This window comes from Ranitomeya imitator, chromosome 7, assembly GCF_032444005.1.
Source record: "Ranitomeya imitator isolate aRanImi1 chromosome 7, aRanImi1.pri, whole genome shotgun sequence".
Taxonomy (NCBI): Eukaryota; Metazoa; Chordata; class Amphibia; order Anura; family Dendrobatidae; genus Ranitomeya; species Ranitomeya imitator.
In genome coordinates this window covers 140,350,276-140,362,694 of record NC_091288.1, presented here as the reverse complement: position 1 = coordinate 140,362,694, position 12,419 = coordinate 140,350,276, and the positions used below count along the sequence as shown (strand labels likewise).

At 37.9% G+C, this 12,419-nt stretch overlaps 6 non-coding genes across 6 annotated transcripts; all 6 read right to left on the bottom strand.

Annotated features, from left to right (window-relative positions):
• Positions 1 to 660: 660 nt before the first annotated feature.
• TRNAT-UGU (transfer RNA threonine (anticodon UGU)) lies at positions 661 to 734 on the bottom strand. Its single transcript has one exon. It is a non-coding gene; the product is annotated as a tRNA-Thr (tRNA).
• Positions 735 to 5,898: 5,164 nt separating this feature from the next.
• TRNAT-UGU (transfer RNA threonine (anticodon UGU)) lies at positions 5,899 to 5,972 on the bottom strand. The gene has a single exon. It is a non-coding gene; the product is annotated as a tRNA-Thr (tRNA).
• Positions 5,973 to 6,771: 799 nt separating this feature from the next.
• TRNAT-UGU (transfer RNA threonine (anticodon UGU)) lies at positions 6,772 to 6,845 on the bottom strand. Its single transcript has one exon. It is a non-coding gene; the product is annotated as a tRNA-Thr (tRNA).
• A 799-nt stretch (positions 6,846 to 7,644) lies between these two features.
• Positions 7,645 to 7,718, bottom strand: TRNAT-UGU (transfer RNA threonine (anticodon UGU)). The gene has a single exon. It is a non-coding gene; the product is annotated as a tRNA-Thr (tRNA).
• Positions 7,719 to 8,517: 799 nt separating this feature from the next.
• On the bottom strand, positions 8,518 to 8,591 carry TRNAT-UGU (transfer RNA threonine (anticodon UGU)). Its single transcript has one exon. It is a non-coding gene; the product is annotated as a tRNA-Thr (tRNA).
• Positions 8,592 to 9,390: 799 nt separating this feature from the next.
• Positions 9,391 to 9,464, bottom strand: TRNAT-UGU (transfer RNA threonine (anticodon UGU)). The gene has a single exon. It is a non-coding gene; the product is annotated as a tRNA-Thr (tRNA).
• Between the last annotated feature and the right edge of the window lie 2,955 nt (positions 9,465 to 12,419).

The following is a 12,419-nucleotide window of genomic DNA, read 5'->3' as shown; positions in this document are numbered from 1 at the left end:
GACAATTAAGAAACCAAGTAAATTATGAATAGCATTCATTCAACGACATTGACAATTTGCAGTATGCAATAGATTCTGGTTCAATGACAAGGCCTTATGTTTTGAAATTCTATAATTGAATGATCCATCTTTTAGCACAGCTTCAATTTGGGACTTGTTTTTCTTCCAAGTTATGACACAGAATAGGCAGATTGAAGGAATGCCACAGCAGGGCCAAAAGGAGGAAAAATTAGGAAAGATTGAAAAGTTGGAATTAAAACCCTGAGGACTGGTTCATTTCTTATGCAGAAGAAATTCTTAAAATCACAATTGCATTATTAGTAGAGACGTAGCCACGGAAAATTTGTGTTATACGTCATTGAAATTCCCATTTCTTAGCTAGGAAGTTTGTTTCTGAGATGATGAAAACAAGGCACTGCTGAGATTTGAACTCAGGGTCTCCTGTTTACAAGACAGGCACTTTAGACAACTAAGCCACAGCGCTACGTACTTACCACATGTATTAAAACCCTGAGCACTGGTTCATTTCTTATGCAGAAGAAACTCTAAATTTCACAATTGCACTATCAGTAGAGACGTAGCCATGGTAAGTTTGAGGATGTACGTCAATGGAATTCCCATTTTTAAGATAGGAAGTTTGTTAAAGAGATGATGAAAACAAGGCACTGCTGAGATTCGAACTCAGGATCTCCTGTTTACAAGACAGGCGCTTTAACCAACTAAGCCACAGCGCCACAAGCTTTCCACGTGAAATGCAGGGAACACATAAGAACCAATCGAACATTTCAAGTGGTTAACTTAGCGAAACAACATTGAGTTGAGTTGTATTCCATGCACAGCAAAAACGTGGAACAGGATTTCATTTTCAGTCATGACAATTAAGAAACCAAGTAAATTATGAATAGCATTCATTCAACGACATTGACAATTTGCAGTATGCAATAGATTCTGGTTCAATGACAAGGCCTTATGTTTTGAAATTCTATAATTGAATGATCCATCTTTTAGCACAGCTTCAATTTGGGACTTGTTTTTCTTCCAAGTTATGACACAGAATAGGCAGATTGAAGGAATGCCACAGCAGGGCCAAAAGGAGGAAAAATTAGGAAAGATTGAAAAGTTGGAATTAAAACCCTGAGGACTGGTTCATTTCTTATGCAGAAGAAATTCTTAAAATCACAATTGCATTATTAGTAGAGACGTAGCCAAGGAAAATTTGAGTTATACATCATTGAAATTCCCATTTCTTAGCTAGGAAGTTTGTTTCTGAGATGATGAAAACAAGGCACTGCTGAGATTTGAACTCAGGGTCTCCTGTTTACAAGACAGGCACTTTAGACAACTAAGCCACAGCGCTACGTACTTACCACATGTATTAAAACCCTGAGCACTGGTTCATTTCTTATGCAGAAGAAACTCTAAATTTCACAATTGCACTATCAGTAGAGACGTAGCCATGGTAAGTTTGAGGTTGTACGTCAATGGAATTCCCATTTTTAAGATAGGAAGTTTGTTTCTGAGATGATGAAAACAAGGCACTACTGAGATTCGAACTCAGGATCTCCTGTTTACAATACAGGCGCTTTAACCAACTAAGCCACAGCACCACAAGCTTTCCATATGAAATGCAGGGAACACATAAGAACCAATCGACCATTTCAAGTGGTTAACTTAGCGAAACAACATTGAGTTGAGTTGTATTCCATGCACAGCAAAAACGTGGAACAGGATTTCATTTTCAGTCATGACAATTAAGAAACCAAGTAAATTATGAATAGCATTCATTCAACGACATTGACAATTTGCAGTATGCAATAGATTCTGGTTCAATGACAAGGCCTTATGTTTTGAAATTCTATAATTGAATGATCCATCTTTTAGCACAGCTTCAATTTGGGACTTGTTTTTCTTCCAAGTTATGACACAGAATAGGCAGATTGAAGGAATGCCACAGCAGGGCCAAAAGGAGGAAAAATTAGGAAAGATTGAAAAGTTGGAATTAAAACCCTGAGGACTGGTTCATTTCTTATGCAGAAGAAATTCTTAAAATCACAATTGCATTATTAGTAGAGACGTAGCCACGGAAAATTTGAGTTATACGTCATTGAAATTCCCATTTCTTAGCTAGGAAGTTTGTTTCTGAGATGATGAAGACAAGGCACTGCTGAGATTTGAACTCAAGGTCTCCTGTTTACAAGACAGGCACTTTAGACAACTAAGCCACAGCGCTACGTACTTACCACATGTATTAAAACGCTGAGCACTGGTTCATTTCTTATGCAGAAGAAACTCTAAATTTCACAATTGCACTATCAGTAGAGACGTAGCCATGGTAAGTTTGAGGTTGTACGTCAATGGAATTCCCATTTTTAAGATAGGAAGTTTGTTTCTGAGATGATGAAAACAAGGCACTACTGAGATTCGAACTCAGGATCTCCTGTTTACAAGACAGGCGCTTTAACCAACTAAGCCACAGCGCCACAAGCTTTCCTCGTGAAATGCAGGGAACACATAAGAACCAATCGAACATTTCAAGTGGTTAACTTAGCGAAACAACATTGAGTTGAGTTGTATTCCATGCACAGCAAAAACGTGGAACAGGATTTCATTTTCAGTCATGACAATTAAGAAACCAAGTAAATTATGAATAGCATTCATTCAACGACATTGACAATTTGCAGTATGCAATAGATTCTGGTTCAATGACAAGGCCTTATGTTTTGAAATTCTATAATTGAATGATCCATCTTTTAGCACAGCTTCAATTTGGGACTTGTTTTTCTTCCAAGTTATGACACAGAATAGGCAGATTGAAGGAATGCCACAGCAGGGCCAAAAGGAGGAAAAATTAGGAAAGATTGAAAAGTTGGAATTAAAACCCTGAGGACTGGTTCATTTCTTATGCAGAAGAAATTTTTAAAATCACAATTGCATTATTAGTAGAGACGTAGCCAAGGAAAATTTGAGTTATACGTCATTGAAATTCCCATTTCTTAGCTAGGAAGTTTGTTTCTGAGATGATGAAGACAAGGCACTGCTGAGATTTGAACTCAGGGTCTCCTGTTTACAAGACAGGCACTTTAGACAACTAAGCCACAGCGCTACGTACTTACCACATGTATTAAAACCCTGAGCACTGGTTCATTTCTTATGCAGAAGAAACTCTAAATTTCACAATTGCACTATCAGTAGAGACGTAGCCATGGTAAGTTTGACGTTGTACGTCAATGGAATTCCCAGTTTTAAGATAGGAAGTTTGTTTCTGAGATGATGAAAACAAGGCACTACTGAGATTCGAACTCAGGATCTCCTGTTTACAAGACAGGCGCTTTAACCAACTAAGCCACAGCGCCACAAGCTTTCCTCGTGAAATGCAGGGAACACATAAGAACCAATCGAACATTTCAAGTGGTTAACTTAGCGAAACAACATTGAGTTGAGTTGTATTCCATGCACAGCAAAAACGTGGAACAGGATTTCATTTTCAGTCATGACAATTAAGAAACCAAGTAAATTATGAATAGCATTCATTCAACGACATTGACAATTTGCAGTATGCAATAGATTCTGGTTCAATGACAAGGCCTTATGTTTTGAAATTCTATAATTGAATGATCCATCTTTTAGCACAGCTTCAATTTGGGACTTGTTTTTCTTCCAAGTTATGACACAGAATAGGCAGATTGAAGGAATGCCACAGCAGGGCCAAAAGGAGGAAAAATTAGGAAAGATTGAAAAGTTGGAATTAAAACCCTGAGGACTGGTTCATTTCTTATGCAGAAGAAATTCTTAAAATCACAATTGCATTATTAGTAGAGACGTAGCCAAGGAAAATTTGAGTTATACGTCATTGAAATTCCCATTTCTTAGCTAGGAAGTTTGTTTCTGAGATGATGAAGACAAGGCACTGCTGAGATTTGAACTCAGGGTCTCCTGTTTACAAGACAGGCACTTTAGACAACTAAGCCACAGCGCTACGTACTTACCACATGTATTAAAACCCTGAGCACTGGTTCATTTCTTATGCAGAAGAAACTCTAAATTTCACAATTGCACTATCAGTAGAGACGTAGCCATGGTAAGTTTGAGGTTGTACGTCAATGGAATTCCCATTTTTAAGATAGGAAGTTTGTTTCTGAGATGATGAAAACAAGGCACTACTGAGATTCGAACTCAGGATCTCCTGTTTACAAGACAGGCGCTTTAACCAACTAAGCCACAGCGCCACAAGCTTTCCTCGTGAAATGCAGGGAACACATAAGAACCAATCGAACATTTCAAGTGGTTAACTTAGCGAAACAACATTGAGTTGAGTTGTATTCCATGCACAGCAAAAACGTGGAACAGGATTTCATTTTCAGTCATGACAATTAAGAAACCAAGTAAATTATGAATAGCATTCATTCAACGACATTGACAATTTGCAGTATGCAATAGATTCTGGTTCAATGACAAGGCCTTATGTTTTGAAATTCTATAATTGAATGATCCATCTTTTAGCACAGCTTCAATTTGGGACTTGTTTTTCTTCCAAGTTATGACACAGAATAGGCAGATTGAAGGAATGCCACAGCAGGGCCAAAAGGAGGAAAAATTAGGAAAGATTGAAAAGTTGGAATTAAAACCCTGAGGACTGGTTCATTTCTTATGCAGAAGAAATTTTCAAAATCACAATTGCATTATTAGTAGAGACGTAGCCACGGAAAATTTGAGTTATACGTCATTGAAATTCCCATTTCTTAGCTAGGAAGTTTGTTTCTGAGATGATGAAGACAAGGCACTGCTGAGATTTGAACTCAGGGTCTCCTGTTTACAAGACAGGCACTTTAGACAACTAAGCCACAGCGCTACGTACTTACCACATGTATTAAAACCCTGAGAACTGGTTCATTTCTTATGCAGAAGAAACTCTAAATTTCACAATTGCACTATCAGTAGAGACGTAGCCATGGTAAGTTTGAGGTTGTACGTCAATGGAATTCCCATTTTTAAGATAGGAAGTTTGTTTCTGAGATGATGAAAACAAGGCACTACTGAGATTCGAACTCAGGATCTCCTGTTTACAATACAGGCGCTTTAACCAACTAAGCCACAGCACCACAAGCTTTCCATATGAAATGCAGGGAACACATAAGAACCAATCGACCATTTCAAGTGGTTAACTTAGCGAAACAACATTGAGTTGAGTTGTATTCCATGCACAGCAAAAACGTGGAACAGGATTTCATTTTCAGTCATGACAATTAAGAAACCAAGTAAATTATGAATAGCATTCATTCAACGACATTGACAATTTGCAGTATGCAATAGATTCTGGTTCAATGACAAGGCCTTATGTTTTGAAATTCTATAATTGAATGATCCATCTTTTAGCACAGCTTCAATTTGGGACTTGTTTTTCTTCCAAGTTATGACACAGAATAGGCAGATTGAAGGAATGCCACAGCAGGGCCAAAAGGAGGAAAAATTAGGAAAGATTGAAAAGTTGGAATTAAAACCCTGAGGACTGGTTCATTTCTTATGCAGAAGAAATTCTTAAAATCACAATTGCATTATTAGTAGAGACGTAGCCACGGAAAATTTGTGTTATACGTCATTGAAATTCCCATTTCTTAGCTAGGAAGTTTGTTTCTGAGATGATGAAAACAAGGCACTGCTGAGATTTGAACTCAGGGTCTCCTGTTTACAAGACAGGCACTTTAGACAACTAAGCCACAGCGCTACGTACTTACCACATGTATTAAAACCCTGAGCACTGGTTCATTTCTTATGCAGAAGAAACTCTAAATTTCACAATTGCACTATCAGTAGAGACGTAGCCATGGTAAGTTTGAGGTTGTACGTCAATGGAATTCCCATTTTTAAGATAGGAAGTTTGTTAAAGAGATGATGAAAACAAGGCACTGCTGAGATTCGAACTCAGGATCTCCTGTTTACAAGACAGGCGCTTTAACCAACTAAGCCACAGCGCCACAAGCTTTCCACGTGAAATGCAGGGAACACATAAGAACCAATCGAACATTTCAAGTGGTTAACTTAGCGAAACAACATTGAGTTGAGTTGTATTCCATGCACAGCAAAAACGTGGAACAGGATTTCATTTTCAGTCATGACAATTAAGAAACCAAGTAAATTATGAATAGCATTCATTCAACGACATTGACAATTTGCAGTATGCAATAGATTCTGGTTCAATGACAAGGCCTTATGTTTTGAAATTCTATAATTGAATGATCCATCTTTTAGCACAGCTTCAATTTGGGACTTGTTTTTCTTCCAAGTTATGACACAGAATAGGCAGATTGAAGGAATGCCACAGCAGGGCCAAAAGGAGGAAAAATTAGGAAAGATTGAAAAGTTGGAATTAAAACCCTGAGGACTGGTTCATTTCTTATGCAGAAGAAATTCTTAAAATCACAATTGCATTATTAGTAGAGACGTAGCCAAGGAAAATTTGAGTTATACATCATTGAAATTCCCATTTCTTAGCTAGGAAGTTTGTTTCTGAGATGATGAAAACAAGGCACTGCTGAGATTTGAACTCAGGGTCTCCTGTTTACAAGACAGGCACTTTAGACAACTAAGCCACAGCGCTACGTACTTACCACATGTATTAAAACCCTGAGCACTGGTTCATTTCTTATGCAGAAGAAACTCTAAATTTCACAATTGCACTATCAGTAGAGACGTAGCCATGGTAAGTTTGAGGTTGTACGTCAATGGAATTCCCATTTTTAAGATAGGAAGTTTGTTAAAGAGATGATGAAAACAAGGCACTGCTGAGATTCGAACTCAGGATCTCCTGTTTACAAGACAGGCGCTTTAACCAACTAAGCCACAGCGCCACAAGCTTTCCACGTGAAATGCAGGGAACACATAAGAACCAATCGAACATTTCAAGTGGTTAACTTAGCGAAACAACATTGAGTTGAGTTGTATTCCATGCACAGCAAAAACGTGGAACAGGATTTCATTTTCAGTCATGACAATTAAGAAACCAAGTAAATTATGAATAGCATTCATTCAACGACATTGACAATTTGCAGTATGCAATAGATTCTGGTTCAATGACAAGGCCTTATGTTTTGAAATTCTATAATTGAATGATCCATCTTTTAGCACAGCTTCAATTTGGGACTTGTTTTTCTTCCAAGTTATGACACAGAGTAGGCAGATTGAAGGAATGCCACAGCAGGGCCAAAAGGAGGAAAAATTAGGAAAGATTGAAAAGTTGGAATTAAAACCCTGAGGACTGGTTCATTTCTTATGCAGAAGAAATTCTTAAAATCACAATTGCATTATTAGTAGAGACGTAGCCACGGAAAATTTGAGTTATACGTCATTGAAATTCCCATTTCTTAGCTAGGAAGTTTGTTTCTGAGATGATGAAGACAAGGCACTGCTGAGATTTGAACTCAAGGTCTCCTGTTTACAAGACAGGCACTTTAGACAACTAAGCCACAGCGCTACGAACTTACCACATGTATTAAAACCCTGAGCACTGGTTCATTTCTTATGCAGAAGAAACTCTAAATTTCACAATTGCACTATCAGTAGAGACGTAGCCATGGTAAGTTTGAGGTTGTACGTCAATGGAATTCCCATTTTTAAGATAGGAAGTTTGTTAAAGAGATGATGAAAACAAGGCACTGCTGAGATTCGAACTCAGGATCTCCTGTTTACAAGACAGGCGCTTTAACCAACTAAGCCACAGCGCCACAAGCTTTCCACGTGAAATGCAGGGAACACATAAGAACCAATCGAACATTTCAAGTGGTTAACTTAGCGAAACAACATTGAGTTGAGTTGTATTCCATGCACAGCAAAAACGTGGAACAGGATTTCATTTTCAGTCATGACAATTAAGAAACCAAGTAAATTATGAATAGCATTCATTCAACGACATTGACAATTTGCAGTATGCAATAGATTCTGGTTCAATGACAAGGCCTTATGTTTTGAAATTCTATAATTGAATGATCCATCTTTTAGCACAGCTTCAATTTGGGACTTGTTTTTCTTCCAAGTTATGACACAGAATAGGCAGATTGAAGGAATGCCACAGCAGGGCCAAAAGGAGGAAAAATTAGGAAAGATTGAAAAGTTGGAATTAAAACCCTGAGGACTGGTTCATTTCTTATGCAGAAGAAATTCTTAAAATCACAATTGCATTATTAGTAGAGACGTAGCCAAGGAAAATTTGAGTTATACATCATTGAAATTCCCATTTCTTAGCTAGGAAGTTTGTTTCTGAGATGATGAAAACAAGGCACTGCTGAGATTTGAACTCAGGGTCTCCTGTTTACAAGACAGGCACTTTAGACAACTAAGCCACAGCGCTACGTACTTACCACATGTATTAAAACCCTGAGCACTGGTTCATTTCTTATGCAGAAGAAACTCTAAATTTCACAATTGCACTATCAGTAGAGACGTAGCCATGGTAAGTTTGAGGTTGTACGTCAATGGAATTCCCATTTTTAAGATAGGAAGTTTGTTAAAGAGATGATGAAAACAAGGCACTGCTGAGATTCGAACTCAGGATCTCCTGTTTACAAGACAGGCGCTTTAACCAACTAAGCCACAGCGCCACAAGCTTTCCACGTGAAATGCAGGGAACACATAAGAACCAATCGAACATTTCAAGTGGTTAACTTAGCGAAACAACATTGAGTTGAGTTGTATTCCATGCACAGCAAAAACGTGGAACAGGATTTCATTTTCAGTCATGACAATTAAGAAACCAAGTAAATTATGAATAGCATTCATTCAACGACATTGACAATTTGCAGTATGCAATAGATTCTGGTTCAATGACAAGGCCTTATGTTTTGAAATTCTATAATTGAATGATCCATCTTTTAGCACAGCTTCAATTTGGGACTTGTTTTTCTTCCAAGTTATGACACAGAGTAGGCAGATTGAAGGAATGCCACAGCAGGGCCAAAAGGAGGAAAAATTAGGAAAGATTGAAAAGTTGGAATTAAAACCCTGAGGACTGGTTCATTTCTTATGCAGAAGAAATTCTTAAAATCACAATTGCATTATTAGTAGAGACGTAGCCACGGAAAATTTGAGTTATACGTCATTGAAATTCCCATTTCTTAGCTAGGAAGTTTGTTTCTGAGATGATGAAGACAAGGCACTGCTGAGATTTGAACTCAAGGTCTCCTGTTTACAAGACAGGCACTTTAGACAACTAAGCCACAGCGCTACGAACTTACCACATGTATTAAAACCCTGAGCACTGGTTCATTTCTTATGCAGAAGAAACTCTAAATTTCACAATTGCACTATCAGTAGAGACGTAGCCATGGTAAGTTTGAGGTTGTACGTCAATGGAATTCCCATTTTTAAGATAGGAAGTTTGTTAAAGAGATGATGAAAACAAGGCACTGCTGAGATTCGAACTCAGGATCTCCTGTTTACAAGACAGGCGCTTTAACCAACTAAGCCACAGCGCCACAAGCTTTCCACGTGAAATGCAGGGAACACATAAGAACCAATCGAACATTTCAAGTGGTTAACTTAGCGAAACAACATTGAGTTGAGTTGTATTCCATGCACAGCAAAAACGTGGAACAGGATTTCATTTTCAGTCATGACAATTAAGAAACCAAGTAAATTATGAATAGCATTCATTCAACGACATTGACAATTTGCAGTATGCAATAGATTCTGGTTCAATGACAAGGCCTTATGTTTTGAAATTCTATAATTGAATGATCCATCTTTTAGCACAGCTTCAATTTGGGACTTGTTTTTCTTCCAAGTTATGACACAGAATAGGCAGATTGAAGGAATGCCACAGCAGGGCCAAAAGGAGGAAAAATTAGGAAAGATTGAAAAGTTGGAATTAAAACCCTGAGGACTGGTTCATTTCTTATGCAGAAGAAATTTTTAAAATCACAATTGCATTATTAGTAGAGACGTAGCCAAGGAAAATTTGAGTTATACGTCATTGAAATTCCCATTTCTTAGCTAGGAAGTTTGTTTCTGAGATGATGAAGACAAGGCACTGCTGAGATTTGAACTCAGGGTCTCCTGTTTACAAGACAGGCACTTTAGACAACTAAGCCACAGCGCTACGTACTTACCACATGTATTAAAACCCTGAGCACTGGTTCATTTCTTATGCAGAAGAAACTCTAAATTTCACAATTGCACTATCAGTAGAGACGTAGCCATGGTAAGTTTGAGGTTGTACGTCAATGGAATTCCCATTTTTAAGATAGGAAGTTTGTTTCTGAGATGATGAAAACAAGGCACTACTGAGATTCGAACTCAGGATCTCCTGTTTACAAGACAGGCGCTTTAACCAACTAAGCCACAGCGCCACAAGCTTTCCTCGTGAAATGCAGGGAACACATAAGAACCAATCGAACATTTCAAGTGGTTAACTTAGCGAAACAACATTGAGTTGAGTTGTATTCCATGCACAGCAAAAACGTGGAACAGGATTTCATTTTCAGTCATGACAATTAAGAAACCAAGTAAATTATGAATAGCATTCATTCAACGACATTGACAATTTGCAGTATGCAATAGATTCTGGTTCAATGACAAGGCCTTATGTTTTGAAATTCTATAATTGAATGATCCATCTTTTAGCACAGCTTCAATTTGGGACTTGTTTTTCTTCCAAGTTATGACACAGAATAGGCAGATTGAAGGAATGCCACAGCAGGGCCAAAAGGAGGAAAAATTAGGAAAGATTGAAAAGTTGGAATTAAAACCCTGAGGACTGGTTCATTTCTTATGCAGAAGAAATTCTTAAAATCACAATTGCATTATTAGTAGAGACGTAGCCAAGGAAAATTTGAGTTATACGTCATTGAAATTCCCATTTCTTAGCTAGGAAGTTTGTTTCTGAGATGATGAAGACAAGGCACTGCTGAGATTTGAACTCAGGGTCTCCTGTTTACAAGACAGGCACTTTAGACAACTAAGCCACAGCGCTACGTACTTACCACATGTATTAAAACCCTGAGCACTGGTTCATTTCTTATGCAGAAGAAATTCTTAAAATCACAATTGCATTATTAGTAGAGACGTAGCCAAGGAAAATTTGAGTTATACGTCATTGAAATTCCCATTTCTTAGCTAGGAAGTTTGTTTCTGAGATGATGAAGACAAGGCACTGCTGAGATTTGAACTCAGGGTCTCCTGTTTACAAGACAGGCACTTTAGACAACTAAGCCACAGCGCTACGTACTTACCACATGTATTAAAACCCTGAGCACTGGTTCATTTCTTATGCAGAAGAAACTCTAAATTTCACAATTGCACTATCAGTAGAGACGTAGCCATGGTAAGTTTGAGGTTGTACGTCAATGGAATTCCCATTTTTAAGATAGGAAGTTTGTTTCTGAGATGATGAAAACAAGGCACTACTGAGATTCGAACTCAGGATCTCCTGTTTACAAGACAGGCGCTTTAACCAACTAAGCCACAGCGCCACAAGCTTTCCTCGTGAAATGCAGGGAACACATAAGAACCAATCGAACATTTCAAGTGGTTAACTTAGCGAAACAACATTGAGTTGAGTTGTATTCCATGCACAGCAAAAACGTGGAACAGGATTTCATTTTCAGTCATGACAATTAAGAAACCAAGTAAATTATGAATAGCATTCATTCAACGACATTGACAATTTGCAGTATGCAATAGATTCTGGTTCAATGACAAGGCCTTATGTTTTGAAATTCTATAATTGAATGATCCATCTTTTAGCACAGCTTCAATTTGGGACTTGTTTTTCTTCCAAGTTATGACACAGAATAGGCAGATTGAAGGAATGCCACAGCAGGGCCAAAAGGAGGAAAAATTAGGAAAGATTGAAAAGTTGGAATTAAAACCCTGAGGACTGGTTCATTTCTTATGCAGAAGAAATTTTCAAAATCACAATTGCATTATTAGTAGAGACGTAGCCACGGAAAATTTGAGTTATACGTCATTGAAATTCCCATTTCTTAGCTAGGAAGTTTGCTTCTGAGATGATGAAGACAAGGCACTGCTGAGATTTGAACTCAGGGTCTCCTGTTTACAAGACAGGCACTTTAGACAACTAAGCCACAGCGCTACGTACTTACCACATGTATTAAAACCCTGAGAACTGGTTCATTTCTTATGCAGAAGAAACTCTAAATTTCACAATTGCACTATCAGTAGAGACGTAGCCATGGTAAGTTTGAGGTTGTACGTCAATGGAATTCCCATTTTTAAGATAGGAAGTTTGTTTCTGAGATGATGAAAACAAGGCACTACTGAGATTCGAACTCAGGATCTCCTGTTTACAATACAGGCGCTTTAACCAACTAAGCCACAGCACCACAAGCTTTCCATATGAAATGCAGGGAACACATAAGAACCAATCGACCATTTCAAGTGGTTAACTTAGCGAAACAACATTGAGTTGA